The 27,680-nt window shown below is 39.8% G+C and overlaps 2 non-coding genes across 2 annotated transcripts; one reads left to right on the top strand and one right to left on the bottom strand.

Annotated features, from left to right (window-relative positions):
- Positions 1 to 11,633: 11,633 nt before the first annotated feature.
- On the bottom strand, positions 11,634 to 11,741 carry LOC112738841 (small nucleolar RNA R71). Its single transcript, XR_003169796.1, has one exon. It is a non-coding gene; the product is annotated as a small nucleolar RNA R71 (small nucleolar RNA).
- Positions 11,742 to 24,534: 12,793 nt separating this feature from the next.
- On the top strand, positions 24,535 to 24,638 carry LOC112739853 (small nucleolar RNA R71). Its single transcript, XR_003170788.1, has one exon. It is a non-coding gene; the product is annotated as a small nucleolar RNA R71 (small nucleolar RNA).
- The last annotated feature ends 3,042 nt before the right edge of the window (positions 24,639 to 27,680 follow it).

Raw genomic sequence — 27,680 nt, 5'->3', positions numbered from 1 at the left:
GATACCTAGGTAGTAGCAAGGGTCGTGGTTCGTCCCGCTTGCTCCGGGTGATGAGGGAAAATCGATTCCACACAGACTAACCGACAAGTGTACCGGGTCGCATACTCGCATCAAGTAGTAAAACTCACGAAAGTGAGGTCGATCCCATAGGGATTGATGGATTAAGCAACTTTAGTATGGTGATGAATTTAGTTAAGATAATATTGATGGATAGAGTGAAATTTGGATTAACAGAAAGTAAATTACAAGAAATCTAAAATGCGGAATGTAAAGAACTTGGAAGGTAAATGGCAGGAAGCTTAAATAACCGAAACTTAGAGTGCAAGAAATTAAAAGGACTGAATCTTAAATTGCAAGGAATGTAAATAGATGAATCTTAAAGTGCAGAAAAGTAAAAGTGCAGAAACTTAAATGGCAAGGAAACTTGAATTGTATGAATTATAAATGGAATTGGGTGTTGGGACTTAAAACAGAAATGGATAATGTAAATTGCAGTGAAATCAGAGAGATCTAAGTTGAAGAAATTCAAAGAAAATGATTCATCGGGGATTGGAGATATCATAATCCTTCATGAATCAAATGGGTATCAACTCCTTTCTCAATCATCTGGGTAGATCTATGGCAGATTGAAATTGATCGGATCCCAATTCCTTGGCAATTCAATCTCTCTAATCACAATCAATCTTGCCAATTCCTTGATCTAATTATCATGAGAAGAGGTTAAGTGCAAGTCTCTCATCCATAAGCCACACTAACTCTCAGGATCTGAATTCCTCCCGAATAGTGTTGATCAAGAGAGTAGTGAAGGATAGAGCTCCAACTCTAATGTAGGTGATTCCCCTTCCGAGGCTCACACCCACATTCAGGTGAATTAAACCCCCTTCCGGAGTGAATAATTCACAATCAAAACAGAAGATATCCTATAGCTACACAATTGAATTGAGAGGAAGAAGAATTTCATTGATTCATTGAGATTACAGTAGAGCTCCTTCCCCTAATTAATTTTGGGGTTTAGTTCATCATTGCTCTAATACAAAAACAGAAAAAGAAAAGGTGCAGAACATTCAAAACAGAAGGAAAATGAAATTTAAGTCCCGAGTTTCCCGATCTGCTAGCTCACCCCCAATGAAATCAAATTCGCCTCTACTTATACACTCTCCAATTCAGTCTTCTAAGTACTTGGATTGGGCTTTTTGGCCTTTGTTGATGCAGGCAGAATGGGTCTGTATTGGTACTTCAATGCAGCTTCAGGAGAACGTAGCGTTTTCAGGAAAACGGAGCGTTCAGGCATCAACGCGTGCACGTCGTTCTTCATTTTGGCTCTAGCGATGCGTACGTCACCTACGCGTGTGCGTCGTTTCTCTCTACAAACCTTATCACGTGTACGCGTGATACACGCTTGTGCGTCCCTTGGTGGCATTCACTATGAGAACGTAGCATTCTTGGCAAGAACGCTACCCTACGGGTACGCGTCCTTCATGCGTACGCGTAGATGTCAAATTATCAACTCCCCGCTTCCGCGCCATCCACGCGTATGCGTGCTTCTTCAAAGATGCTACACCCACGCGTACGCGTCCCTCACGCGTACACGTTGATGGTCAAAGTTGAGTTCCAGATTTTGAAATATTCGCAGGCGTTCTTTGAAAGAGAACGTAGCGTTCTTTTGTAACGAACGTTAATCACACCCACGCATACGCATCATGCACGCGTACGAGTCATGCACGCGTACGCGTGGATCTTCCAAAATCCTTGTTTGACACGTGTGCGTCCTGTACGCGTACGCGTCACTAGAGAACGTAGCGTTCTCCAAACGAACGTAGCATTCCTCTGCCCTGCTTCTTTCTCTGTTTCTTCCTTGCATTTTTTTCATCTGTCATCAATCAAACATGCAATCAAAGCCTTGCTAAAATCATAAAATTTTGCATCATTCATAATAATCATATAATTCTTGCATAACTCTCGTGATAATGCACAAAAGTAATAATGTCTGATTGAATCAAGACAAGCATGAAATTCCAATCCAATCACTTGCTTATTGCCTAAGAAATGCATGAAACCTACTAAAAACAAGTAAAAATTGCTAATAAAACATGCACAAAATGACTTGTTATCACAACACCAAACTTAAATCTTGCTTGTCCCCAAGCAAGCAATAGAAAAATGAAAGAAAACAAAAAAGCATATTTGTCCTTATTTGTGAGCACTTAGTCTAGGTTCATGGGGTTTCATGCAGATTGAAATTGAAGCTCTACTTTTTTAGTTTTCAGGTTTGAGATATCCTTTAAGTTCTAACTAAGGTGCTGCTGTGAAACCTTTATTTATTAATCCTTGATGTTCGATTTTTTTTTTTGTTTTTCTTCTGCTGAGAGGCTTACACTTTTATTTGTAGCTAAGTGTCATGTGTTGTAGCAGCTTTTTAGCTTTGTCTTTCAATCAACACATACACACCATAGACACTTGGCTCACAATTCATCTTAAGAACATTGGTGCCCAGCACCTCTTTAGGTTATTAAATGCTTTGTAACTCGGTTGCTCTTGATAGTGGACTTTTGGTTGATAATCCCGGGTTAGTTAACCCAAGTTACCAAGTGTTGAAACACTCCTTAGAACCTATTCATCCAAGCAGATCCCAGTACAATAGCACCACATGCATGTATCTTAAGGTCCAAGCTATTGGTGTTTAGCTTTATTATTTGTTTCTTCATTTTTTGTTGCCAATTCTTAGCTTTTCTTCTTTTCCTTCTTACTCTTTCTTTTTCCAAGGATCTTTATTTACCAAGATTTCACAGACAGTCCTAAGTTCATACTTAAGAAGAACACTCTACCCTTATTCTTTATTAGTGAGCTTGCTTGAACAATCTAGCACATACCACCACTAAACTTTATTCTCATTCCTATCAAATTGGACAATTTCACTTTCTGTTTCAATATTTTCTTTTATTTATGCAAAAAGGGAACAAGACATACATTCAAGTAGATGCAAATGAAGTAGACACTCCGACTAGATCACTTAATTGAAAGATGAAAAGGCAGTAAATAAACATCATGCAGACTACTTAAACTAATCAAAACTAATCAGCAGGGTTGCATTTAAACTTCCAACTAAAGCACTTCAAAGCATAAACAGTTGAGTAACAATACAACCTTTTGGCATCTTCTTGCTTAGTCCTTCATCATCCTCCTTAGCTTTTGTGCTTTCCTTGATGATGATGTATAGTACTTCCAAAAAGTTGAATGATTTTCTGCACTGATAGTGGAAGTTGCTTGTCCCCCAAGCACTTGAAAAGTGGTTAACATGCATGAATGTTTGTAGGCTTTTGAACTTACTTTGGTGCGTGAACACCAAACTTAGTTCCCTGCCAATGTCTCTTATGCATCAGATTAATCACATACATGAAACCTTGTGCTTTTATTAAAGAAAACAAACTATAAACTAGAAAGTAGACAATGGTTGAGTAGTACCCTGATTGTTTGGAGCCAGTGACTATTTATGCAGAGGGTTGAAATGTGTTTTTAATGAAATTTTTGGTGGAACACCAAACTTAGCATCCTACATTCACCCTTGATTTGTTTTGGTGTGCAACACCAAACTTAGCTCCTTGCAATTGGTGCGGAATTTATAACTCACAAACTAACCGGCAAGTGCACTGGGTCATACCAAGTAATACCTCAGGTGAGTGAGGGTCGATCCCACGAGGATTGATGGACTAAGCAACAATGGTTAATGATTTACTTAGTTAGACAAACAAAAAATAGTGTTTGAGAGTTCAAAAAGCATTAAACAGAAGACAGGCAAATAAATAAGTTGGGAATAAAATATGGAGAAGGCAGTTTATGCTTCAGAGTTATCTATTTTCTGGATTGACTTTTCTTATTAATTTATTCTAATCATGCAAGATTTAATTCATGGCAAACTATATGTGACTAGACCCTAATTTCTTAGACCTTTCTAGTCTCCTCTAAAATTCATCAACTGCCAATTCCTTGGTCAATTAATTCCAATTAGGGGGTGAAGCTTAATTCTAGTTTATATGCCACAGAAATCCTAATTACCCAAATATAAGAGGATTATATGTCACGTATCCCGTTAAGTCCAGATAATTAGAAATTTAGGAGAATATATTTTCAAGCTGTTGTTCAAGTAAATAGCTTTTCCAAGTTATACAAGAACTCAATTAGATAGAGGGTCATACTTCCGTTCCACCCAAATTCATAAGATAAAGAACGAAAATAATTCTTGAATTATAAATCAGTACATGAATTAAAACAGAAAAATAATAGTATCAATCCATACAATAAACAGAGCTCCTAACAGAAAAATAAGGATTGTCAATTGGGCTGAGGTGGAATGAAAAGTTAACTAATTGGAATAATGTTCCCATTTTGGGATCCCCGAAGAGAAGTTTCTTTTCTTTTTTATATCGAATCCTCATTAATTTAAAATCTATTTTCTAAAACTAAAATAATATATTTTCCTATTTGAAAACAAAAATAAAGTTTAAATCAGAATTAAAATCAGCGTTTTCTGCACGTGGCGCATGTCACGCGTACGCGTCAGTCACGTGTACACGTTAGGTACGTGCACGCGTCGCCATGGAAAGTTCCAAATCATGTGCACGCGTCAAGTATGCACACGTGTCACTCCTCGCTGTCATCTCCTTTAATTCTTGTGTTGATTCCATTTGTGCAAGCTTCCTCTTCATCCTCTAAGCTGTTCCTGCTCTATATAGCCTTCTTCTCTTTTTTCTGCAGAAGCTCCATTAAAATCCAGCCAAATGCTACCTAAAATACACAGAATTGCACAAGACTCAAAGTAGCATCCATAGTGGCTAAAAGATAATTAATTCTTAATTAAACTCAACAATTTAAATGCAAATTCACTAGGAAAAGATAGGAAAGATGCTCACGCATCAGCAATACAGATAAATCTACTTAACCCTTTTATTGAAATAGCTAGGAAAAGAAAACTACCTCTGGTTGGGTTGCCTCCCAACAAGCACTCTTTTAATGTCATTAGCTTGACATCCTCCATTCTTGATCAACTCAGTTCATGAATGCTCTCCTCCTTGTTCCAAGGCCCTCCCAGGTAATGCTTTGCTCTGTGACAATTTTCTGTAAAAGTGTCCTTTGTAGCTTCATTCATAAGTTCAAGGCTTCCATATGGGAAAACCTTGGTCACCAGATAAGGGCCTGTCCATTTAGACTTGAGCTTTCCAAGAAAGATCTTAAGCCCTGAGTTGTATAACAGCACTTGTTGCCCTAGCTCAAACTCTCTTCTTGAGATTTTCTTGTCATGCCACCTTTTAGCTCTTTCCTTGTATATCTTGGCATTCTCATAAGCTTCCAATCTGAACTCATCCAACTTTTTGAGTTGCAATAACCTTTTCTCTCCTGCTACTTGAGAGTCAAGATTGAGTATCTTAGTGGCCCAAAAAGCTTTGTGTTCGAGCTCCACAGGTAGGTGACAGGATTTGCCATAAATCAGCCAGAAGAGTGACTTCTCAATTGGGGTTTTAAATGCAGTTCTATATGCCCATAAAGCATCATCCAGCTTTCTTGCCCAGTATTTTCTTGTGATCCCCACTGTCTTTTTTAGGATTCTCTTCAGCTCCCTATTTGCCAATTTAGCCTAGCCATTAGTCTGAGGGTGGTATGGTGTGGCCACTTTGTGAATTACTCCATATTTGTGGGGTAGCTTTTCCATTTTTCTGTTGTAAAAGTGGCTGCCACCATCACTAATAAGGCCTTTAGGCATCCCATATCTTGTGAAGATGTGTCTCTTAAGAAACTGAAGCATGATTGGTGCATCACATGTGATTGTTGCTATGGCTTCTACCCATTTGGAGACATACTCCACTGCTACCAATAGGATCTTGTGCATGCATCTGGCGGGGCTAATGCCCTTAAGATCACTTATGGACCACCCAAGAGCTGTCTTGTGTGTCCTTAGCACTTGAAGTAGTGCTTTCTCTTTCTGTGGCTCTAAGGCAGAGCTTATGATCACAGGAAAAGTGTCATCCTCTCCCAAAAACGTATATTTCAGGGATGGTGGTAGTGGTTTGAGCTCGGGTTTAGGAGGCTTATCCTCTTCCTAAAGAGTTTTCAGAGGCTTTTCTATTTCCTCTGGTTCCTCCAGATCAGGCTGAACATCTTTAAAGATGTTCTCAAGTTTTGATTCGAGACTCTCAGTCATATTGATCTCTTTCACCAAGGAGTCAATAATATCAACGCTCATGCAGTCATTTGATGTGTCTGGATGCTGCATAGCTTTGACAGCATTTAACTTGAACTCATCCTCATTGACTCTCAGGGTCACTTCCCCTTTTTGTACATCAATGAGAGTTCGTCCAGTTGCTAGGAAGGGTCTTCCTAGGATGAGAGTTGTACTCTTGTGCTCCTACATTTCCAACACTACAAAGTCAGTGGGAAAGGCAAATGGCCCAACCTTGACAATCATGTCTTCAATTATGCCTGATGAGTATTTGATGGAGCCATCAGCAAGTTAGAGGCATATTCGGGTTGGTTTGAATTCTTCAGTCAAGCCAAGCTTTCTGATAGTAGATGCAGGTATTAGGTTGATACTTGCTCCAAGGTCACATAGAGCTGTCTTGGTACAAGCACCCTCTAATGTGCATGGTATCATAAAACTTCCGGGATCTTTAAGCTTCTCTGGTAAGCTTTTCAGAATGACTGCACTGCATTCTTCGGTGAGAGAAACTTTTTCAGTTTCTCTCCAATCCTTCTTATGACTTAAGATCTCTTTCATGAACTTAGCATAAGAGGGTATTTGCTCAAGTGCCTCTGCAAACGGGATCTTTATTTCAAGAGTCCTGAGATAGTCTGCAAAGCGGGCAAATTGTTAATCCTATTTCGCTTGGCGGAGTTTCTGAGGATAATGCATCTTGGCTTTGTATTCTTCAACCTTAGTTGCTGCAGGTTTATTCCCTATAGAGGTGGTTAGATGATGCGTGGAAAACTTGTCTCTCAACAAATCTCCCTTCGGCAAGTGTACCAAAGTTGTCGTCAAGTAAAAACTCACAATAGAGTGAGGTCGAATCCCACAGGGATTGATTGATCAAGCAACTTTAATTAGAAGAATGTTCTAGTTGAGCGAATCCAGAATTTGGGTTGAGAGTTGCAGAAAATAAAATGGCGGGAATGTAAATAACAGAAAAGTAAATGCTAGAATTAAAGGACTGGAAGTAAATGACTGAAAATAAATTGCAGAATTGTAAATGGGAATGGGGGATTTGCTAATAAAAGTAAATGGCAGAAATTAAAGAGAATGGGTAAGATTAGAAATGGGGAGTTCATTGGGCTTAGGAGATGTTGCAATTCTCCGGATCAAGTTCATTTTCATCTCTTCCTCAATCAATGCACTCATTGATCTCCTTGGCAATCTTAAGTGATTGAATTACAATTCCTTGCAATTCAATCTCTCAAATCTTAATCAATAGCCAATTCCTTGGTCAATTGCTCATGAGAAGAGATGAAGTATGGTCACTGATTATACCACATGCATTTCCCAAACCAAGTATTGAGAGGGTTACAGTCACATACCCATTGATGAGCGGATAATTTATACGCTTTTTGCCATTGTTTTTAGTATGTTTTTGGTAGGATCTAGTTACTTTTAGGGATGTTTTCATTAGTTTTTATGTTAAATTCACATTTCTGGACTTTACTATGAGTTTGTGTGTTTTTCTGTGATTTCAGGTATTTTCTGGCTGAAATTGAGGGACTTGAGCAGAAATCAGATTCAGAGGCTGAAAAAGGACTGCTGATGCTGATGGATTCTGACCTCCCTGCACTCAAAGTGGATTTTCTGGAGCTACAGAACTCGAAATGGCGCGCTTCCAATTGTGTTGGAAAAGTAGACATCCAGGGCTTTCCAGCAATATATAATAGTCCATACTTTGGCCAAGAATTGACGACGTAAACTGGCGTTCAACGCCAGCTTTCTGCCCAAATCTGGCGTCCAGCGCCAGAAAAGGATCCAAAACCAGAGTTGAACGCCCAAAATGGCACAGAAACTAACGTTCAACTCCACAAATGGCCTCTGCACGTGCAACACTCAGGCTCAGCCCAAACACACACCAAGTGGGCCCAGGAAGTGGATTTATGCATCAATTACTTACTCATGTAAACCCTAGTAGCTAGTTTATTATAAATAGGACCTATTACTAGTCTTTTTGACCATCTTTGGATGCCTGGTTCTTAGATCAGAGGGGCTGGCCATCTCGGCCATGCCTGGACCTTCACTTATGTATTTTCAAACGGTAGAGTTTCTACACTCCATAGATTAAGGTGTGGAGCTCTGCTGTCCCTCAAAGATTAATGCAAAGTACTACTGTTTTCTATTCAATTCTTCTTATTTCGCTTCTAAGATATCCATTCGCACCCAAGAACGTGATGAAAGTGATGATTATGTGTGACGCTCATCATCCTTCCCCCTTATGAACGCGTGCCTGACAAACACTTCTGTTCTACATGAAATAAGCTAGAATGAGTATCTCTTAGATCTCCTAACCAGAATCTTCGTGGCGTAAGCTAGAATGATGGCGGCATTCAAGAGAATCCGGAAGGTCTAAACCTTGTCTGTGGTATTCTGAGTAGGATTCAATGATTGAATGACTGTGACGAGCTTCAAACTCGCGAGTGCTGGGCGTTAGTGACAGACGCAAAAGGAGGGTGAATCCTATTCCAGCATGATCGGGAATCGACAGATGAATAGCCGTGCCGTGACAGGGTGCGTGAGCATATTATTCACTGAGAGGAGGGGATGTAGCCACTGACAACGGTGATGCCCTTGCATAAAGCCAGCCATGGAAAGGAGTAAGACTGATTGGATGAAGATAGCAGGAAAGCAGAGGTTCAGAGGAACGAAAAGCATCTCCATTCGCTTATCTGAAATTCCTACCAATGAATACATAAGTATCTCTATCCCTGTTTTATTATATTAAATTCGAAAACACCATTATCACTTTATATCTGCCTGACTGAGATTTACAAGGTGACCATAGCTTGCTTCATACCAACAATCTCCGTGGGATTCGACCCTTACTCACGTAAGGTATTACTTGGACGACCCAGTGCACTTGCTGGTTAGTTGTATCGAAGTTGTGACAGACAATAAAACTAGATCAGAGCACCAGGCCTTTGAAGCCATGGATATGCATCACAATTTCGTGCACCAAGTTTTTGGTGCCGTTGCCGGGGATTGTTTGAGTTTGGACAACTGACGGTTCATCTTGTTGCTCAGATTGGGTAACTTTCTTTTCGTTTTCTTTTCAAAAATCTTTCAAAAATATTTTCAAAAAAAAATTTCTCTTTTGTTTTCGAAAAAAAAAAATTGTTTTCAAAAATTTATTCAAAATTTTTAAGAATGAATTCTAGTGTTTCATGAAGCATGTGAAGCCTGGCTGGCTGTAAAGCCATGTCTAAATTCTTTTGGACTGAGGCTTGCAATTTGTTATCAAAGAGCAATATACTCTCGTGTTAAAGACTAAAGCTTGGCTGGCCATTGGCCATGTCTAGTGTTTTGGACTGGAGCTTTCATTGAAAGCTTGGCTGGCTAGTGAGCCATGTCTAATTCCTGGACTGAAGCTTTAGACTAACATGGCAAGATTCCTGGAATTCATATTAAAAATTTTGGAATCCTTAGTTTTTCTTTTTCATATTATTTTCGAAAAAAAATCCAAAAAAAAAAATTAGAAAATCATAAAAATAAAAAATATTTCATGTTTCTTGTTTGAGTCTTGAGTCATATCATAAGTTTGGTGTCAATTGCATATGCATCTTGCATTTTTCGAAAATTTCATGCATTCATAGTGTTCTTCATGATCTTCAAGATGTTCTTGGTAAGTCTTCTTGTTTGATCTTGATGATTTTTTGTTTTGTGTCTTTTCATGTTTATCATATGCATTCTTGAATTCTTAGTGTCTAAGCATTAAAGAAATCTAAGTTTGGTGTCCTGCATGTTTCCTTTGCATTAAAAATTTTTTCAAAAATGTGTTCTTGATGTTCACAATGACATTCAAAGTGTTCTTGGTGTTCATCTTGACATTCATAGCATTCTTGCATGCATTCATTGTTTTGATCTAAAAATTTCATGCATTGCATATTTTTCATGTTTTTCATAAAAATTTCAAAAATCAAAAAAATATCTTTCCCTTTTTCTCTCATCAAATTCGAAAATTTGGATTGACTTTTTCAAAAATTTTTAAAATCAAATTGTTTCTCATGAGTCAAATCAAATTTTCAATTTGAAAATCTTATCTTTTTCAAAATCTTTTTCAAAAATCAAATCTTTTTCAAAATTCTTAGTTATTTTCGAAAATTCAAAAAAATATTTTTCAAAAATCTTTTTCTTAATTTTTTCACAAATTTTCGAAAATAACATAATCAATTAATGTTTTGATTCAAAAATTTGAAGTTTGTTACTTGCTTGTTAAGAAAGATTCAAACTTTAAGTTCTAGAATCATATCTTGTGATTTTTTATGAATCAAGTCATTAATTGTGATTTTAAAAATCAAATCTTTTTCAAAACTAATTTCAATCATATCTTTTCAAAAATATCTTCTTATCTTATCTTTCTCAAAAATATCTTTTCAAAATATCTTTTCTAACTTCCTAACTTCTTATCTTTTCAAAAATTGTTTCAACTAACTAACTAACTTTTTGTTTGTTTCTTAACTTTTTCAAAACCACCTAACTAACTCTCTCTCTCTAATTTTCGAAAATATCTTCCCTCTTTTTCAAAAATTTCTTTTTAATTAACTAATTATTTTTATTTTTTATTTTTAATTTCAAAAATTTTCGAAAAAAAATACTAACAATTTTCAAAAACCATTTTCAAAAATCACTAACTCTTTTTCAAAATAATTTTCGAAAATTATCCTTCCCCCATCCTATTCTATTTATTCATTCATATCCTAACATCTCATCTCACATCTCTTCCATCCGTACAGTTGTGCTTCTTCCTTTACATCACATTCTTTGTCTCCCCCTCTTCTTCCACTAACACAGGAATCCCTATACTGTGGTATAAAGGATCTCCATTATTATTATTATTTTTCTGTGCCTTCTTCTTTGTCATATGAGCAGGAGCAAGGATAAGAACATTCTTGTGGAAGCAGATCCAGAACCTGAAAGGACTTTGCAGAGAAAATTAAGAGAAGCTAAATTACAACAATCCAGAGATAATCTTTCAGAAATTTTCGAACAGGAAAAGGAGATGGCAGCCGAAAATAATAATAATGTAAGGAAGATGCTTGGTGACTTTACTGCACCTAATTCCAATTTACATGGAAGAAGCATCTCCATTCCTGCCATTGGAGCAAACAACTTTGAGCTGAAACCTCAATTAGTTTCTCTGATGCAGCAGAACTGCAAGTTTCATGGACTTCCATCTGAAGATCCTTTTCAGTTCTTAACTGAATTCTTGCAGATATGTGATACTGTTAAGACTAATGGAGTAGATCCTGAAGTCTACAGGCTCATGCTTTTCCCTTTTGCTGTAAGAGACAGAGCTAGATTATGGTTGGATTCTCAACCCAAAGACAGCCTGAACTCTTGGGATAAGCTGGTCACGGCTTTCTTAGCCAAGTACTATCCTCCTCAAAAGCTGAGCAAGCTTAGAGCTGATGTTCAAACCTTCAGACAGAAAGAAGGTGAATCCCTCTATGAAGCTTGGGAAAGATACAAACAGTTGACCAAAAAGTGTCCTTCTGACATGCTTTCAGAATGGACCATCCTGGATATATTCTATGATGGTTTATCTGAGCTATCAAAGATGTCACTGGACACTTCTGCAGGTGGATCCATTCACCTAAAGAAAACGCCTGCAGAAGCTCAAGAACTCATTGACATGGTCGCTAATAACCAGTTCATGTACACTTCTGAAAGGAATCCTGTGAGTAATGGGACGCCTATGAAGAAGGGAGTTCTTGAAGTTGATACTCTGAATGCCATCTTGGCTCAGAATAAAATATTGACTCAGCAAGTCAATATGATCTCTCAGAGTCTGAATGGAATGCAAGCTGCATCCAACAGTACTCAAGAGGCATCTTCTGAAGAAGAAGCCTATGATCCTGAGAACCCTGCAATAGCAGAGGTAAATTACTTAGGTGAACCTTATGGAAACACCTATAACTCAACATGGAGAAATCATCCAAATTTCTCATGGAAGGATCAAAAGCCTCAACAAGGCTTTAATAATGGTGGAAGAAACAGGTTTAGCAATAGCAAGCCTTTTCCATCATCCACTCAGCAACAGACAGAGAACTCTGAACAAAATGCTTCTAATTTAGCAAATCTAGTCTCTGATCTATCTAAGGCCACTGTAAGTTTCATGAATGAAACAAGGTCTTCCATTAGAAATCTGAAAGCACAAGTGGGCCAGCTGAGTAAAAGGATCACTGAAATCCCTCCTAGTACTCTCCCAAGCAATACAGAAGAGAATCCAAAAGGAGAGTGCAAGGCCATTGACATAAGCGCCATGGCCGAACTTGTGAGGAGAGGAGAGGACGTGAATCCCAAGGAGGAAGACCCCCTGGGACGTCCAGTGGTCAATAAGGAGCTTCCCTCTGAGGAACCAAAGGAATCTGAGACTCATCTGGAGACCATAGAGATTCCATTGAACCTCCTTATGCCCTTCATGAGCTCTGATGAGTATTCCTCTTCTAAAGAGAATGAGGATGTTACTGAAGAGCAAACTGCCAAGTTTCTTGGTGCAATCATGAAGCTGAATGCCAAATTGTTTGGCATTGATGCTTGGGAAGTTGAACCTCCCTTGTTCATCAATGAACTAAGTGATCTGGATCAACTGACATTGCCTCAGAAGAGACAGGATCCTGGAAAGTTCATATTACCTTGTACCATAGGCACCATGATCTTTAAGGCTCTGTGTGACCTTGGTTCAGGTATAAACCTCATGCCCCTCTCTGTAATAGAGAAACTGGGAATCTATGGGGTGCAAGCTGCTAAAATCTCACTAGAGATGGCAGACAGCTCAAGAAGACAGGCTTATGGACAAGTAGAAGATGTATTAGTAAAGGTTGAGGGCCTTTACATACCTACTGATTTCATAGTCCTGGATACTGGAAAGGAAGAGGATGAATCCATCATCCTAGGAAGACCTTTCCTGGCCACAGCAAGAGCTGTGATTGATGTTGACAGAGGTAAAATAGTCTTTCAATGGAATGAGAACTCCCTTGTATTCAAAACTCAAGGATCTCCCTCTGCAACCATGGAGAGGAAGCTTGAAAAGCTTCTCTCAAAGCAGAGTCAACCAGAGCCCCCACAGTCAAACTCTAAGTTTGGTGTTGGGAGGCCACAACCAAACTCTAAGTTTGGTGTTGAACTCCCATATCCAAACTCTAAGTTTGGTGTTGGAGAGTCTCAACAAAGCTCTGCACATCTGTGAGGCTCCATGAGAGCCCACTGTCAAGCTATTGACATTAAAGAAGCGCTTGTTGGGAGGCAACCCAATGTTTATTTATCTAACTCTATTATTATTGTTTTTCATGTTTACTTAGGTTCATGATCAAGTGGAGTCACAAAATAAAAATAAAAATAAAAAACGGAATCAAAAACAGCAGAAGAAAAATCACACCCTGGAGGAGCATCTGCCTGGCGTTCAAACGCCAGAACATAGCATGGTTCTGGCGCTGAACGCCCAAAATGGCAACATCCTGGCGCTGAACGCCCAGAACAAGCATGGTTCTGGCGTTCAACGCCAGAAATGGCAGCAAAGGGGCGTTGAACGCCTAAAATGGGCACCAACCTGGCGCTGAACGCCCAGAGTTGTGTGCAAGGGCATTTTGCATGCCTAAATTGGTGCAGGGATGTAAATGCCTTGACACCCCAAGATCTGTGGACCCCACAGGATCCCCACCTACCTTCACTCACTCTCTTCTCTCTTCTCAATCATCCTCTATTCCCAATAAACACTCATCCCTTCTGTCTTCCATTTACCACTCACACCCATACACCCACTTACCTTCAAAAATTCAACATCTCTTCCCCACCCAATCCCACCCATATGGCCGAATACACACAGCCATCCATCTCCTCCATATCCTCTTCTTCTTCTATTCTTTCTTCTTTTGCTCGAGGGCGAGCAACATTCTAAGTTTGGTGTGGTAAAAGCATAGCTTTTTTTTGTTTTTTCCATAACCATTGATGGCACCTAAGGCCAGAGAAACCTCTAGAAAGAGGAAAGGGAAGACAAAAGCTTCCATCAAGGGTCTATAGCTCAGTGGTAGAATATCTGACTGCAAATCAAGAGATCCCTGAGATACCTCAGGGGATACATTTTCTTCCACACAATTATTGGAAGCAACTAAGGGTGGAACATCAAGAGCACTCCTTCATCCTTCATGAAATCAGAGAAGATCTAAAAGCAATGAAGGAGGAGCTGCAAAGACAAGGAAGAGACATAGAAGAGCTCAAGGACATCACTAAGGTGGACTCATTCCTTGTTCTTACTTTCTCTGTTTTTTCGTTTTATATGTTATGTGCTTATCCATGTTTGTGTCTTCATTACATGATCATTAGTAGTTAGTAACCTTGTCTTAAAGTTATAAATGTCCTATGAATCCATCACCTCTCTTAAATGAAAAATGTTTTAATTCAAAAGAACAAGAAGTACATGAGTTTCGAATTTATCCTTGAACTTAGTTTAATTATATTGATGTGGTGACAATGCTTCTTGTTTTCTGAATGTATGCTTGAACAGTGCATATGTCTTTTGAAGTTGTTGTTTAAGAATGTTAAATATGTTGGCTCTTGAAAGAATGATGACTAGGAGACATGTTATTTGATAATCTGAAAAATCATAAAAATGATTCTTGAAGCAAGAAAAAGCAGCAAAGAGCAAAGCTTGCAGAAAAAAAAAAAATAGGCGAAAAAAAAAATAGAAAGAAAAAGCAAGCAGAAAAAGCCAAAAGCTCTTAAAACCAAGAGGCAAGAGCAAAAAGCCAATAACCCTTAAAACCAAAAGGCAAGGGCAAATAAAAAGGATCCCAAGGCTTTGAGCATCAGTGGATAGGAGGGCCTAAAGGAATAAAATCCTGGTCTAAGCGGCTAAACCAAGCTGTCCCTAACCATGTGCTTGTGGCGTGTAGGTGTCAAGTGAAAACTTGAGACTGAGCGGTTAAAGTCAAGATCCAAAGCAAAAAAAGAGTGTGCTTAAGAACCCTGGACACCTCTAATTGGGGACTCTAGCAAAGCTGAGTCACAATCTGAAAAGGTTCACCCAATTATGTGTCTGTGGCATTTATGTATCCGGTGGTAATACTGGAAAACAAAGTGCTTAGGGCCACGGCCAAGACTCATAAAGAAGCTGTATTCAAGAATCATCATACTGAACTAGGAGTCAATAACACTATTCAAAATCTGAAGTTCCTATAGATGCCAATCATTCTGAACCTCAATGGATAAAGTGAGATGCCAAAACTATTCAAGAGACAAAAAGCTATAAGTCCCGCTCATATGATTGAAGCTCTGTTTCATTGATAGTTTGGAATTTATAGTATATTCTCTTCTTTTTATCCTATTTGATTTTCAGTTGCTTGGGGACAAGCAACAATTTAAGTTTGGTGTTGTGATGAGCGGATAATTTATACGCTTTTTGGCATTGTTTTTAGTATGTTTTTGGTAGGATCTAGTTACTTTTAGGGATGTTTTCATTATTTTTTATGTTAAATTCACATTTCTGGACTTTACTATGAGTTTGTGTGTTTTTCTGTGATTTCAGGTATTTTCTGGCTGAAATTGAGGGACTTGAGCAGAAATCAGATTCAGAGGCTGAAAAAGGACTGCTGATGCTGATGGATTCTGACCTCCCTGCACTCAAAGTGGATTTTCTGGAGCTACAGAACTCGAAATGGCGCGCTTCCAATTGCGTTGGAAATTAGACATCCAGGGATTTCCAGAAATATATAATAGTCTATACTTTGGCTAAGAATTGACGACGTAAACTGGCGTTCAACGCCAGCCTTCTGCCCGAATCTGGCGTCCAGCGCCAGAAAAGGATCCAAAACCAGAGTTGAACGCCCAAACTGGCACAGAAACTGACGTTCAACTCCACAAATGGCCTCTGCACGTGCAACACTCAGGCTCAGCCCAAACACACACCAAGTGGGCCTAGGAAGTAGATTTATGCATCAATTACTTACTCATGTAAACCCTAGTAGCTAGTTTATTATAAATAGGACCTTTTACTAGTCTTTTTGACCATCTTTGGACGCCTGGTTCTTAGATCAGAGGGGCTGGCCATCTCGGCCATGCCTGGACCTTCACTTATGTATTTTCAAACGGTAGAGTTTCTACACTCCATAGATTAAGGTGTGGAGCTCTGCTGTCCCTCAAAGATTAATGCAAAGTACTACTGTTTTCTATTCAATTCTTCTTATTTCGCTTCTAAGATATCCATTCGCACCCAAGAACGTGATGAAGGTGATGATTATGTGTGACGCTCATCATCCTTCCCCCTTATGAACGCGTGCCTGACAAACACTTCTGTTCTACATGAAATAAGCTAGAATGAGTATCTCTTAGATCTCCTAACCAGAATCTTCGTGGCGTAAGCTAGAATGATGGCGGCATTCAAGAGAATCCGGAAGGTCTAAACCTTGTCTGTGGTATTCTGAGTAGGATTCAATGATTGAATGACTGTGACGAGCTTTAAACTCGCGAGTGCTGGGCGTTAGTGACAGACGCAAAAGGAGGGTGAATCCTATTCCAGCATGATCGGGAACCGACAGATGAATAGACGTGCCGTGACAGGGTGCGTGAGCATATTATTCACTGAGAGGAGGGGATGTAGCCACTGACAACGGTGATGCCCTTGCATAAAGCCAGCCATGGAAAGGAGTAAGACTGATTGGATGAAGATAGCAGGAAAGCAGAGGTTCAGAGGAACGAAAAGCATCTCCATTCGCTTATCTGAAATTCCTACCAATGAATTACATAAGTATCTCTATCCCTGTTTTATTATATTAAATTCGAAAACACCATTATCACTTTATATCTGCCTGACTGAGATTTACAAGGTGACCATAGCTTGCTTCATACCAACAATCTCCGTGGGATTCGACCCTTACTCACGTAAGGTATTACTTGGACGACCCAGTGCACTTGCTGGTTAGTTGTATCGAAGTTGTGACAGACAATAAAACTAGATCAGAGCACCAGGCCTTTGAAGCCATGGATATGCATCACAATTTTGTGCACCACCCATCCAAACCCAATTTGGTCCAGCATGAGAAAGCATTTCTAGCTTGATCTCTTCATTCCTCTTCCAAGGTTCAAAAGAGATCCAAGTTTGAATAGCTTCTCTTCCAAGATAACTACTCAATTGGATGAAGATCGAAAGCTTTCAAGTAAAATCAAGAGGAAAGATAGAAGAAGAACAATGAAAATTAGTATTGATCCATCAAATTACAACAGAGCTCCCTAACCCAATGAAAGGGGTTTAGTTGTTCATAGCTCTTGAAAATGAAAACAAAGATGGAGAATACATCATAAAACTAGAAATTGCAAAGAAAGTAAATACAGAGAGTAATTCTTCAGCCTCCCGAACTATTTTACAATTCAAAGCTACTCCTATATATACTACTCTTCTCAGCTTCTAGTTCACTCTTCAAGTCTTGGGCCTTTGGATCTTGAGTTTGAAGCAGTTCCTTTCTTTATTTGGGCTTGGCTTTACTTGCAGAGAGAAAGTGCGGAGTGGGCAGAGACTTAAGCTCAGGGTGTAAGGAGTGTCAATCATTTAGTGAAAGTCCAAGTTCGGGAACGTTAGTGACACTTAACATTGTCACTAACGTTCCAATGCACCCCTTTTGCCTCACGTTAAAACCCACGTTAACTAGGTTAACGTGGCTTTTAATGTTTCCTTGTCAACCTTCGAGAACGTTAGTGACACTCAACATTGTCACTAACGTTCCAGTGTGCCCCTTCTTGCTTCACGTTAAAGCTCACGTTAACTAGGTTAACGTGGCTTCTAACGTGGTCTTTGCCATCCTTCGAGAACGTTAGTGACATTCAACATTGTCACTAACGTTCCAATGTGCCCCTAGGTCTCACGTTAGAGTCCACATTAACTAGGTTAACGTGGCTTCTAACGTGGCCATCTTTTAGCCATCCCAACGTTAGTGACAATGTTGAGTGTCACTAACGTTGGCTCATCCTTCATTTCTCATCGTTAGCTTCCACGTTAACCAAGTTAACGTGGAAGTTAACGTGACTCTTGGGGGTTGTGTGGTTGCTTCAACGTTAGTGACAATGTTGAGTGTCACTAACGTTGTCGACAACTCTTCATCTTCTTCGTTAGTTCCCACGTTAACCAAGTTAACGTGGGAGTTAACGTGGTACTTAGCACCATAGGCCAACGTTAGTGACAATGTTGAGTGTCACTAACGTTGGCTTCTCTCCCTCCCCCTTAACGTTAGAGGCCACGTTAACTAGGTTAACGTGGCTTCTAACGTGGCCACTTATGAGTAATTGCCAACGTTAGTGACAATGTTGAGTGTCACTAACGTTGGCTCAACTTCTTTTCTCCACGTTAGAGTTCACGTTAACTTGGTTAACGTGACTCTCTAACGTGGGCATTGATGGCTTTTTTGAGAGTGTTATTGGTAATCACTTTTCTCATTAATCTTTGCAAGTTACCTCTCCTTTTCTTGCTTCTTTTTGGTCCTGAAATCAAGCAACAAAGTGCATCAAAGCTCTAGTCCAAGTCATGAGTAATGCAACATAATATTTGTCACTAAACTTATGCAAAATCCTCATGAAATCATGTAAAATTCACAATGTATGCTTGAGTCAAGGCATAAGTGAATATTTACCCAAAACTCGCTTATTTCCTAAAGAAATGCATGAAACTAACCTAAAAATAGTAAAGAAAAGGTCAGTAAAACTGGCCAAGATGCCCTGGCATCACAACACCAAACTTAAAGCTTGCTTGTCCCTAAGCAAGTACTGGAACAAGAGAATGATGAATGGAATATCCAGAGGAATGAGTCATTCTTGTGGAAGTCATATTACTGATTTTATGGTGGTTTCATGCATAGCAACTTAGGTTCATTCCATCACTGGCTTTCAGACCTTTATCATGTCCCTAAACACTTACTTTGTTTATTTCTCATGAGACTTTTATTCATTGATCCTTTTATTGTTATTAAAAGGGTTGTTTGTGTTATTTAGGCTAAGTGCTCTGTAAGGGGGCAACTCTTTAAGATAAGCTTTCAGCCAACACTCCCGAACCAGTTGGTTCAAAGTGCTAGGTATTGAAGCACCCCTAAGGACTTACTCCCTCAAGTCTCTCCCCCATACATACACACCACAGGCATATAGTTTATTTATTTTCTTTTCTTGAGACCTTGGTGTCCAGCACCTCTTTGGGTTACTAAATGCTCTGTAGTGAGGGTTACTCTTGATAGTGGATTTTCAGCTGATAATCCCGGGTTAGTTAACCCAAGTTACCAAGTGATAAAGCACCCCTAAGAGCTTATTCATCCAAGTAGATCCCTCACACAGGAGCACCACAGACACTTGCCTCAAGCTTAAAACCATTGATGCCTAGCCTTATTGCTTACTCTTTTTCTTTTGTTTTTCACTTCCATTGTTCTTTCCCTTTTCTCTTCTTAGGATCTTGTTATTAACTTAGTCTCATGAGTGTATCCAAAGCAAAGTATTCAGGATAGATAGTTGTCCTCCTAGCCTTGTGGTTGAACCAACTTAGCTAACTTATGACTACCCCAAGGATTCATGAATGCACTTCCACAATATGAACTCTACCCTGGTCTTTTAAAAACATAATCATTCTCTTTTTATTTGATTTAAAGGGACAAGCTTACAAGTAGGTTAAGTGATGGTGCAATGACATTTAAACCAGAAATCATGGACCTCTTCAGAAGGAAAAACTTAAAAGACAGAAAAAAAATTTAAACATAACATGGAAGCATGTTCTATTTCACACAAGATCTTCCTTATTTAAAGCATAGAAAAGATGGACTAAAAAGAACTCCACCACCTTTCATTCATGTGGATGTCCATGCTCCCATCCTTGTTTATCCTCATTGTGTCTTTCTTGAGTACTTGTACTTCCACTTCCTTTGCCTTTTCCAAGCAGCTTTCTTCAGAAACCACTATCTTCCATCTTCTTCTTGAGTGTCTCCTTTTGCTGTTTCACTTTTCTCTCTTCTTGCTCTACAAATTCTTTTTGAACTTCATCATATGCAGGGATGGCATAGTGTAGATGATGCATATTACTAGTCATGTAGTTCAACTCGGCTTGAGTGTTTACATAGAACTCCTCCCTATGTAGTTGCCTTCCTTCATTGAGTACACTGAACTCATTGAAAGTTTTCATTTGGGCTATCTGCCGCTGGTTGAGCTCTTGCAAGTGCTTCTCTTGAAGCTCTTGTCTTTCATTCACTTGGTTGATGGCTTGAGTGAGATGAGAGTAGTGTTCCTGCTGCTGCTCCATTTGTTGTTTTTGCTATGCTTCCTGTTGGTTCAGCCGGTTCAGTATTTGCTCTTGTCCTTCCATATGTCTCTGTCCTAAATCTTTAATGGCTCTTAGAAGGTGAGTCATATTCAAGTTGGCTGGGTCATGATACTCTTCTTGTTGATGTTCTTCCTGATGGTATTCCTCTTGATGAGCTTCTTCCTGGGTCCTTTGCCTTCCTATATGTGGCCTTCTTAGTTGCTGAGCCGGTGTGGTATAGACCATTCGCTCGAGTGTGACTGGCCTCCCTGGGTTTACCCAGTCTGGGCTGCTGTCCTCAAATACTACCTTGGCCTTGTTGCACAAACGGAGAATGGTGCTAGGGTACCAAAGTCTGGCTCCTGAGTCAGCTTTCTCAGCTGACTCTTGAATTCCTTTGGCAATGAGCTCATGCACTTTGATTTCCCCACCTTGTACCAAGCATTGTACCATAGTGGCTCGATTGATGTTAACCTCTGAATTATTAGCAGCTGGTAGGATGGACTTCCTTACAAGCTCAAACCACCCCTTGGCTTCAGGGGGAAGGTCCCCCCTTTTTATGAATTTTGGTCTCCCATCTGAGTACCTCTCCCAGTCAGCGGCTATGACACAGATATCTGATGCTATCTCTGAGAGCTCATCCTTATCGGGGCTTCTACTTATCCTTGCCTGATAACTCTCCTCATCAAAATGAGGTGATTTTAATTGAAGAGCTCTTGTTATGGCACATGGGCTGAAGTCTACCTCCCTTCCTCTCACATAGCTTTTGAAGGTTGAGGCTTTGATCTTATCCTCTCTAACTGCATTTACATAGAATTCTTTGATGAGGTTTCCATTGATTTTTCCCTCTGGACTGGTGAGCAATTGCCACCCCCTCTGTTCGATTTTTCTCCAAATCTGTGGTGATTCATTGGCATTGATTTGGAAGATTAATTCTGGCAATATCCTTCTGGCACTTATCCGCTCAAATTCAAGCTCATGAAAGGCAGTCTTGAATCTCTTGTCATCAAAAGGAGCACTCTCCATAGGCCCCTTCCTCTTTTGCCTCTTTGAGCTTGATGATGCCATGGCTTGAATTGTTGTTTGAGGGGGGTTTGAGGCTTCGGATAGATGAAGAGAGGGTTGGTTAAAGCAATTTGTGATGAAGGGTTTAGTGTGCCAATAGAAGTGTGGAGAGTGGGGATTTGAATGTGAGGAGTGAGCATGCACTACGGTTCACTTATATAAGAAAATCATCAGTGGATGAAGGGTGTGGATTGCATGAATGTTTATTAGATGAACGGATGGGGTTGTGTATGAAGGGAAGACAAGGATCATCACTTTAATGAGAGTGATTGGTTCGGTCTTCAAGGGTCTTCTTTCTCCAATGTTGCATGGCAGCATTTCCCCATGCGTTCCCTCTTGAGACATGTGTGTAGTGCTCTTCATTAAGTGGCGAAATCTCCCCCATTTAATTGTCCAATCAATCCCTTTTCATGCTTCTTTTCCTTTCCTATAAAGATTTGAAATAAGGGAATTAATATATAAAAAAAAATTAAAACTCTACGGCTAGAATAAATTGAAAGAAAGGATTTGATTATTTGTTTATGAATTTCAACTAACTAACTAACTATTGGTGGTTCCTTATATGCATTTTGGTGGCACCATGAGGTGACACCAAACTTAGTTTGAAGTAATGTGATGAAAAGTTTTGTGTTCAAAGCTCCCAAGACTAGCATGCAACTTGGTTTGCTTTGAACACCAAACTTATTCCTCACTATATTCTGCATAAGAAGATTTTCACCAATTGTTCGTTAAGTTTGGCTTGAAGCTCATAAAGATAGACTTATTCATAATCTTCTGAAAGCATATAAAACATGGGTTGCCTCCCATGAAGCGCTTCTTTAGCGTCACTAGCTTGACGTTTTTCCTTCATCATGGTGGTTGGTAGTGCTTAAAGTCCTCCCCTCTTGCTGTGGACTTGTATCCATTGGTTGGATCAATGATCTCCATATGTTCCAGGGAAAGAACTCTGTTGATAGTGAAGACCTTGGGTAATTGAGATGGCACAGTAGGAAGATTAGGGGGAATATCTGGGAAGTAGGCTGAGACAACTCTATCCCCTGGAGAGAAGTCTTCCGTAGGGATCTTCTTGTTCCTCCATCTCCTTGGTACCTTCTTCTTGGTTTCTTTTGAGGTTGCCTTCCCCTTGGTGACCTCTTTTTTCCAAGGAGTTGTGATGCTGTCTTCACTTGCCTCTAGAGGTTTGGGTTCCTCTAACTTTTCCTTGAGCTGTGGCAATTGCTGTTTTCCTTGTTTGTCAATTAAGGGGATCTCAGAATGAACTAGCTGTGCTTCAGTGCTTGTTTCCTCCTTTAGTGTCTCTTTATCATTTGTGCTCAGTTCCTTGTCCTCTTGATCTGTTTCTTGTGAGAGTTTGAAAACATTGAAGCTGAGTTGTTCATCATGGATTCTCAATATTAGCTCCCCTTTCTCTACATCAATAAGTGCTCTGGCTGTAGCTAGGAATGGTCTTCCCAATATGATTGGATGAGTGTGACTTTCTTCCATGTCCAGAATGACAAAATCTGTTGGGAGAAAGTACTTCCCAACTTTTAGCAACACATTTTCCACCACTCCTATTGCTTGCTTTTGAGTTTTGTCAGCCAGTCTGATAATGACATCTGTGGGCATTATCTCATTGATCTGCAGCCTCTTCACCAGGGATAAGGGCAGTAAGTTGATGCTGGCCCCTAGATCACATAGTGCTCTGTCGAACATAGTTTCACCTATGGCACAAGGGATATGAAAACTTCCTGGGTCTCTTCTTTTTGTAGGTAACTCAGGTTGAATAAGGGCACTACATTCCTTGTTCATCACTATAGTCTACCCTCCCTTGAGTGAGCTTTTCCTGGGAAGAAGTTCCTTCATATATTTGATGAATGCAGGCATTTGTTGAATTGCCTTGATGAATGGTATGTTCACATGCAGAGATGCAAACAAGTCTAGGAACCTTGAGTATATTCTTTTTCTCACAGCACCATTGAGCAGTTGAGGGAATGGTGCATAGAGCTTCAGCAGCTCTTGTTGTGAGATTTCTGGTTCTTTGTGATCTCTATCCTCCTCCTTTGTTGAGTTGTCTTCAGGTTGTTTGCACATTTTGCCCTGCTTGTCTTCAATCTCTTGATCACTTGTAGTGACCATTTTGCAATCTTCCCATCTTACTTTCTTTGCTTCTCCCTTGGGGTTTTTCTCAGTGTCACTTGGGAAGCTATCAGTAGGTTTGGGAATCTTCTCAGCTAAATATCCCACCTGGAATTCCATCTTCCTAATGGTTTCTCCTTGGTTCTTAATATTGGCTCGCACCTCCTCTTTGAACACCTTATTTTCTTGAATCTCTTGGCTTATTCCTTCAAGTAAGGCTTCAATCTTAGAGAGCCTGTCATCAATTGATGAGTGGTTCAGAGCAGATGTGCTATTTTGGTTTTGATAAGTATGTGGAGAGTTGTTGTTGTGGGGGTGTTGAGATGTCCTCTAGGTGAATTATTGGTGAGCTGCATTGTTGTTGGAGTTGTAACGTCTCTGGTCTTGGTTTTGATCTTGCTCACTTCCCCACCCAAAGTTCGGGTGATTTCTCCATCCAGGGTTGTAAGTCTTGGAGTATGGATCATAGTTTTTCCTTGGTGAATTCCCAATGTAGTTGGCTTGCTCCTGACTCCCTTATGCTTCTTAGTTTACTCCTTCTTGTGTTGTTGATGAAGTGGAGATTGCTGCTACTTGGTTCATCTCTATTTTCTTGGTGAGGTCAGCCAGCTGCTGGGTAATGAGCTTGTTTTGGGCCAACAGAGTGTCTACATTGTTTAGCTCCATCACTCCTCTTGTGTTCCCTCTTTCGGAAGCATAAAAGTAGTCGTTTTCTGCTACTGTTTCAATAACATCTATGGCTTCCTCAATGGTCTTCTTCTTGTTCAAGGACCCTCCAGATGAATGGTCTACTGCCTTCTTTGACTCATAAGAGAGCCCTTCATAGAAAATGTGTAGCTGGACCCATTCGTTGAACATGTCAGGTGGACACCTCCTTGTTAAGTCTTTGAACCTCTCCCATGCTTCATACAGAGTCTCACCATCCTGTTGCCTGAAGGTTTGAACCTCAGCTCTCAGCCTATTGATTCGTTGAGGAGGGTAGAATCTTGCTAAGAATTTGTTCACCACATCCTCCCATGTTGTTAAGCTCTCCCTTGGGAAGGATTCCAGCCACTTGGCTGCCTTGTCTCTGAGTGAGAAGGGAAATAAGAGCAATCTATAGGCATCAGGATGAACACTATTAGATTTCACTGTGTCACATATTCTCAGGAAGGTGGTCAAATGTTGGTTGGGATCTTCTTGAACACCTCCTCCAAACGAACAGTTGTTCTGAACAAGGGTGATGAGCTGTGGTTTAAGTTCAAAGTTGTTGGCATGGATTGTTGGCTTTTGGATGCTACTTCTACAATTGCCTGGGTTTGGATTAATGTAAGAGCCCAAAACTCTTCTATCCTCCCCAGCATGATTTGCTCCACCTCCTCTGCCATGGTTGTGAGTCTCTTCTTCATGATGATTTTCCATGTTTTCTTCCATGTTTGGTTCAAAGTATTCCTCAAACTGTTCCTCTTCTTCTTCAGCACCAACTACTCGTTTTTCTTTTGCCTCCCTCCTTAGTCTAAGGAAGGTTCTCTCTGGTTCAGAATCAAAGGAAGTTGAAGCCCCGCTTCTTCTCCCTGTCATACAACCAACAAGTACAAGCAGAGAAAATAGGTGCAGACAGTATTTGTGTCAGAGTTATTGTTAGTTGTGGGTGATGCAATATATCAAACAGTTAGTGGGTTAGCAAACAGAATTGAAAATAACAAAGAAAAACAAACGGGTAGAGGGAGAAGGGAAGAAGTTTAACTAAAACAAAAAGTAAATCACTCAAACAGAAAAATGAAATTCACAAAATAAAATGCTCAATCTAGTGATCTTCCAATCTAATCATTGTTGATGCACAATCAATCCCCGGCAACGGTGCCATAAACTTGATGCGTGGAAAACTTGTCTCTCAACAAATCTCCCTTCGGCAAGTGTACCGAAGTTGTCGTCAAGTAAAAACTCACAATAGAGTGAGGTCGAATCCCACAGGGATTGATTGATCAAGCAACTTTAATTAGAAGAATGTTCTAGTTGAGCGAATCCAGAATTTGGGTTGAGAGTTACAGAAAATAAAATGGCGGGAATGTAAATAATAGAAAAGTAAATGCTAGAATTAAAGGACTGGAAGTAAATGACTGAAAATAAATTGCAGAATTGTAAATGGGAATGGGGGATTTGCTAATAAAAGTAAATGGCAGAAATTAAAGAGAATGGGTAAGATTAGAAATGGGGAGTTCATTGGGCTTAGGAGATGTTGCAATTCTCCGGATCAAGTTCATTTTCATCTCTTCCTCAATCAATGCACTCATTGATCTCCTTGTCATTCTTAAGTGATTGAATTACAATTCCTTGCAATTCAATCTCTCAAATCTTGATCAATAGCCAATTCCTTGGTCAATTGCTCATGAGAAGAGATGAAGTATGGTCACTGATTATACCACATGCATTTCCCAAACCAAGTATTGAGAGGGTTACAGTCACATACCCATCCAAACCCAATTTGGTCCAGCATGAGAAAGCATTTCTAGCTTGATCTCTTCGTTCCTCTTCCAAGGTTCAAAAGAGATCCAAGTTTGAATAGCTTCTCTTCCAAGATAACTACTCAATTGGATGAAGATCGAAAGCTTTCAAGTAAAATCAAGAGGAAAGATAGAAGAAGAACAATGAAAATTAGTATTGATCCATCAAATTACAACAGAGCTCCCTAACCCAATGAAAGGGGTTTAGTTGTTTATAGCTCTTGAAAATAAAAACAAAGATGGAGAATACATCATAAAACTAGAAATTGCAAAGAAAGTAAATACAGAGAGTAATTCTTCAGCCTCCCGAACTATTTTACAATTCAAAGCTACTCCTATATATACTACTCTTCTCAGCTTCTAGTTCACTCTTCAAGTCTTGGGCCTTTGGATCTTGAGTTTGAAGCAGTTCCTTTCTTTATTTGGGCTTGGCTTTACTTGCAGAGAGAAAGTGCGGAGTGGGCAGAGACTTAAGCTCAGGGCGTAAGGAGTGTTAATCATTTAGTGAAAGTCCAAGTTTGGGAACGTTAGTGACACTTAACATTGTCACTAACGTTCCAATGCACCCCTTTTGCCTCACGTTAAAACCCACGTTAACTAGGTTAACGTGGCTTTTAACGTTGCCTTGTCAACCTTCGAGAACGTTAGTGACACTCAACATTGTCACTAACGTTCCAGTGTGCCCCTTCTTGCTTCACGTTAAAGCTCACGTTAACTAGGTTAACGTGGCTTCTAACGTGGTCTTTGCCATCCTTCAAGAACATTAGTGACATTCAACATTGTCACTAACGTTCCAATGTGCCCCTAGGTCTCACGTTAGAGTCCACGTTAACTAGGTTAACGTGGCTTCTAATGTGGCCATCTTTTAGCCATCCCAACGTTAGTCACAATGTTGAGTGTCACTAACGTTGGCTCATCCTTCATTTCTCATCGTTAGCTTCCACGTTAACCAAGTTAACGTGGAAGTTAACGTGACTCTTGGGGGTTGTGTGGTTGCTTCAACGTTAGTGACAATGTTGAGTGTCACTAACGTTGTCGACAACTCTTCATCTTCTTCGTTAGTTCCCACGTTAACCAAGTTAACGTGGGAGTTAACGTGGTACTTAGCACCATAGGCCAATGTTAGTGACAATGTTGAGTGTCACTAACGTTGGCTTCTCTCCCTCCCCCTTAACGTTAGAGGCCACGTTAACTAGGTTAACGTGGCTTCTAACGTGGCCACTTATGAGTAATTGCCAACGTTAGTGACAATGTTGAGTGTCACTAACGTTGGCTCAACTTCTTTTCTCCACGTTAGAGTTCACGTTAACTTGGTTAACGTGACTCTCTAACGTGGGCATTGATGGCTTTTTTGAGAGTGTTATTGGCAATCACTTTTCTCATTAATCTTTGCAAGTTACCTCTCCTTTTCTTGCTTCTTTTTGGTCCTGAAATCAAGCAACAAAGTGCATCAAAGCTCTAGTCCAAGTCATGAGTAATGCAACATAATATTTGTCACTAAACTTATGCAAAATCCTCA

This window comes from Arachis hypogaea, chromosome 13, assembly GCF_003086295.3.
Source record: "Arachis hypogaea cultivar Tifrunner chromosome 13, arahy.Tifrunner.gnm2.J5K5, whole genome shotgun sequence".
NCBI classification, from domain to species: Eukaryota; Viridiplantae; Streptophyta; class Magnoliopsida; order Fabales; family Fabaceae; genus Arachis; species Arachis hypogaea.
The sequence above is the reverse complement of the archived record's forward strand: the minus strand, read 5'-3'. Positions and strand labels throughout refer to the sequence as shown.